Here is a 5000-nt window from a genome sequence, read left to right as displayed (position 1 = left end):
ACTCAATAAAGAGCACCCTGGTAGGATTTCAACGGGGTCCGCCTCGGGACGCACGAGCACGCACGAGGCGGTCGCACGCCTTCGGCTCGCCCCACCGGCAGGACGTCCCACGATACATGCCAGTTAAACACCGACGGGCGGTGAACCAACAGCGTGGGACACAAATCCAACTACGAGCTTTTTAACCGCAACAACTTTAATATACGCTATTGGAGCTGGAATTACCGCGGCTGCTGGCACCAGACTTGCCCTCCAATAGATACTCGTTAAAGGATTTAAAGTGTACTCATTCCGATTACGGGGCCTCGGATGAGTCCCGTATCGTTATTTTTCGTCACTACCTCCCCGTGCCGGGAGTGGGTAATTTGCGCGCCTGCTGCCTTCCTTGGATGTGGTAGCCGTTTCTCAGGCTCCCTCTCCGGAATCGAACCCTGATTCCCCGTTACCCGTTACAACCATGGTAGGCGCAGAACCTACCATCGACAGTTGATAAGGCAGACATTTGAAAGATGCGTCGCCGGTACGAGGACCGTGCGATCAGCCCAAAGTTATTCAGAGTCACCAAGGCAAACGGACCGGACGAGCCGACCGATTGGTTTTGATCTAATAAAAGCGTCCCTTCCATCTCTGGTCGGGACTCTGTTTGCATGTATTAGCTCTAGAATTACCACAGTTATCCAAGTAACGTGGGTACGATCTAAGGAACCATAACTGATTTAATGAGCCATTCGCGGTTTCACCTTAATGCGGCTTGTACTGAGACATGCATGGCTTAATCTTTGAGACAAGCATATGACTACTGGCAGGATCAACCAGGGAGCTGCGTCAACTAGAGCTGAGCAGCCGGCCGCCCGGGAGTGTGTCCCGGGGGCCCGCGCGAACACGCAAGCGTCCGCTCAATTATTCTGCAAACAGGAGGAGGCTGAGCTCCCCTGCACAACACACCTCGAAACCCTCTCAGGTCCCGGCGGCGCGCAGCGCCGTCCTAAGTACTTGGTCGGGTTCGAGAGAGGCGCAATCGCCCGGAGTTAGGCGAGTAGACGCTTTAGGTGCGACCACCCGTGCTCCCAACTGAGCTTGCCGCTGCCGACAGAGGCCCGGGAGCGTGCTGTCGTGGCATTGCCGGCGGGAGACAACACGCGCCACCTACGGTGACCGGCAGCTCCAACGCCAGCGCCACAGAAGGACAAAAGCCCTACTTGGGTGCCGAAGCGAACTCTCCCAGCACAGCGCACGCGCCAACACGTCCGCACAGCTGCGATACAAACCACCTGCGAGAACCGCTGGGGCGACCGAGCAGCAGACGGCGTCGCGGCGCCGAGCGCCGGGCGGCGGCGCATCCTCAGCGCACAAAGTCCTCAATCGGACCAGCACACTGCAGATGGCCACCGCGCTTCGCACCGGGCCCGCGAGGACCTACTTTGGCCGCAAGGCGCCGCGAGCAGGGGGCGCCGGCGCGCAGCTGCGCCGCCTGCCGCGTCCGTCGGCCGGCGCGCCTGCCACCGGCCGCCCCCACCAGCCGGCTGTAGCGCGTGCGCCCACGCACCGCGCTGCCAGCACGCCGGGCGGCCCCCCCTCACCGGCCGGGGACGGTCCCACCCAGCCACCGCCGCGTATCGCCTCACACCCAGATCCCCTTTCACGTTCGTGGGCATGGTGGGTCCCCTTTCACGTTCGTGGGCATGGTGGGTATCCCTGAAACAACCGGTTAATAGCTCGACCGATCGTCGCCAACACTGATTCACCTCTAGCGAGAACAACCGCACCACAACGGGTTACCGGTTGTTCATTTGCGTAACGTCACCAGCAAACGTACACGTCCATCGCCATTTGCAACGAGTATTGCATGCCTGTGTCAGGTGTCACAACACACTACGTCTGCCCACATAGACGCAACAACATGTGCACGCCTAGAGAACACGTGGAAGGTAGACCCCGTACGTATGCGGTGTCCATTGCGCGAACGACTGTCAGCCCGCCTCTGCAGCATGTCGCAGATGTGGAACGCGGTGCAACATGCTATCACGGTGTGTGAGAAGAGACGACTACGTCCGAATACACGCTCCACTACATCAACAGACTGCTCATGCTGATCGCCATCCAGGGCGTCCGTTCCTCCCACACGTCTGTATGGCGTACCACACTGCAATCCAGCTCTTATAGGGAGACGACACGTAGCTGCGTGCACAATATTTGGACTGTATGGTCCGCCGTTGCTAGGCGCTGTCGTCATACGGTCACATGGGCCACGATGTATCATTCAGTACATACGGAGCAATGTGCAGTACAGTTTGTGGGTTTTGCGTACATCGGCGGACAGGTGACAGGCCGTACCACAACGTAGGCTGAGTACGTCGGCATGCGAAGGGCATTGAACATGCAAACTTCTCACCGACCAGCTTGCGAAGGCAGGGGGGAAGGGGGGGGGGCATGTACGTCCTGCTGCTATCCACACTACAGTGTATAGCAGGAGCATGTGGAAAGTCAGCAACACCTGCAAGGTGTTTAACATGACGCGATACACAGGGGACCGGGCAGTGCGAGTAGCGAACTATATTGCGAGGGTTGCGGTTAGGCAACACTACACTACTTTAACGGGTTGCATAACAATTACAGAGCAGGTTCAGCGACAACGTGCGTCAGGTTAAGGCGCAATATAGTTTAGGTTACGGCGCACTTTAGGTTAGGTTAAGGCACATTATAGGTTAGGTTAAGGCACAACATGGGTTACGTTAAGGCACAACATGGGTTACGTTAAGGCACAACATGGGTTAGGTTAAGGCACAACATGGGTTAGGTTAAGGCACAACATGGGTTAGGTTAAGGCACAACATGGGTTAGGTTAAGGCACAACATGGGTTAGGTTAAGGCACAACATGGGTTAGGTTAAGGCACAACATGGGTTAGGTTAAGGCACAACATGGGTTAGGTTAAGGCACAACATGGGTTAGGTTAAGGCACAACATGGGTTAGGTTAAGGCACAACATGGGTTAGGTTAAGGCACAACATGGGTTAGGTTAAGGCACAACATGGGTTAGGTTAAGGCACAACATGGGTTAGGTTAAGGCACAACATGGGTTAGGTTAAGGCACAACATGGGTTAGGTTAAGGCACAACATGGGTTAGGTTAAGGCACAACATGGGTTAGGTTAAGGCACAACATGGGTTAGGTTAAGGCACAACATGGGTTAGGTTAAGGCACAACATGGGTTAGGTTAAGGCACAACATGGGTTAGGTTAAGGCACAACATGGGTTAGGTTAAGGCACAACATGGGTTAGGTTAAGGCACAACATGGGTTAGGTTAAGGCACAACATGGGTTAGGTTAAGGCACAACATGGGTTAGGTTAAGGCACAACATGGGTTAGGTTAAGGCACAACATGGGTTAGGTTAAGGCACAACATGGGTTAGGTTAAGGCACAACATGGGTTAGGTTAAGGCACAACATGGGTTAGGTTAAGGCACAACATGGGTTAGGTTAAGGCACAACATGGGTTAGGTTAAGGCACAACATGGGTTAGGTTAAGGCACAACATGGGTTAGGTTAAGGCACAACATGGGTTAGGTTAAGGCACAACATGGGTTAGGTTAAGGCACAACATGGGTTAGGTTAAGGCACAACATGGGTTAGGTTAAGGCACAACATGGGTTAGGTTAAGGCACAACATGGGTTAGGTTAAGGCACAACATGGGTTAGGTTAAGGCACAACATGGGTTAGGTTAAGGCACAACATGGGTTAGGTTAAGGCACAACATGGGTTAGGTTAAGGCACAACATGGGTTAGGTTAAGGCACACCATGGGTTAGGTTAAGGCACACCATGGGTTAGGTTAAGGCACAACATGGGTTAGGTTAAGGCACAACATGGGTTAGGTTAAGGCACAACATGGGTTAGGTTAAGGCACAACATGGGTTAGGTTAAGGCACAACGTAGGTTAGGTTAAGGCACAACGTAGGTTAGGTTAAGGCACAACGTAGGTTAGGTTAAGGCACAACATGGGTTAGGTTAAGGCACAACATGGGTTAGGTTAAGGCACAACATGGGTTAGGTTAAGGCACAACATGGGTTAGGTTAAGGCACAACATGGGTTACGTTACGGCACAACATGGGTTACGTTACGGCACAACATGGGTTACGTTACGGCACAACATGGGTTACGTTACGGCACAACATGGGTTACGTTACGGCACAACATGGGTTACGTTACGGCACAAATTAGGTTAGGTTACGGCACAAATTAGGTTAGGTTAAGGCACAAATTAGGTTAGGTTAAGGCACAAATTAGGTTAGGTTAAGGCACAAATTAGGTTAGGTTAAGGCACAAATTAGGTTAGGTTAAGGCACAAATTAGGTTAGGTTAAGGCACAAATTAGGTTAGGTTAAGGCACAAATTAGGTTAGGTTAAGGCACAAATTAGGTTAGGTTAAGGCACAAATTAGGTTAGGTTAAGGCACAAATTAGGTTAGGTTAAGGCACGATATAGGTTAGGTTAAGGCACGATATAGGTTAGGTTAAGGCACGATATAGGTTAGGTTAAGGCACGATATAGGTTAGGTTAAGGCACGATATAGGTTAGGTTAAGGCACGATATAGGTTAGGTTAAGGCACGATATAGGTTAGGTTAAGGCACGATATAGGTTAGGTTAAGGTACGATATAGGTTAGGTTAAGGTACGATATAGGTTAGGTTAAGGTACGATATAGGTTAGGTTAAGGTACGATATAGGTTAGGTTAAGGTACGATATAGGTTAGGTTAAGGTACGATATAGGTTAGGTTAAGGTACGATATAGGTTAGGTTAAGGTACGATATAGGTTAGGTTAAGGTACGATATAGGTTAGGTTAAGGTACGATATAGCGTAGGTTCAGATACACATTGTTGTAGGGAAAGGTGTATTGGGGGGGGGGCGGCAGGTTCGTTGATAGTGATTATCGTAATTGGATGCCTGCGGTATTATCCGATTTGTCACGTCAGGATGCACTTTTGGCTCATGACAG

At 51.5% G+C, this 5000-nt stretch overlaps 1 non-coding gene across 1 annotated transcript in view; it reads right to left on the bottom strand.

Moving 5' to 3' along the window:
* The window catches only part of LOC126432596 (small subunit ribosomal RNA), a 1909-nt gene extending 1090 nt beyond the window's left edge, over positions 1-819 (bottom strand). The window contains exon 1 of the ribosomal RNA XR_007578080.1: positions 1-819. This exon is cut by the window's left edge and continues 1090 nt beyond it. This is a non-coding gene — a ribosomal RNA (small subunit ribosomal RNA).
* Positions 820-5000: the final 4181 nt, after the last annotated feature.

Source organism: Schistocerca serialis, unplaced genomic scaffold, assembly GCF_023864345.2.
Source record: "Schistocerca serialis cubense isolate TAMUIC-IGC-003099 unplaced genomic scaffold, iqSchSeri2.2 HiC_scaffold_1142, whole genome shotgun sequence".
NCBI classification, from domain to species: domain Eukaryota; kingdom Metazoa; phylum Arthropoda; class Insecta; order Orthoptera; family Acrididae; genus Schistocerca; species Schistocerca serialis.
The sequence above is the reverse complement of the archived record's forward strand: the minus strand, read 5'-3'. Positions and strand labels throughout refer to the sequence as shown.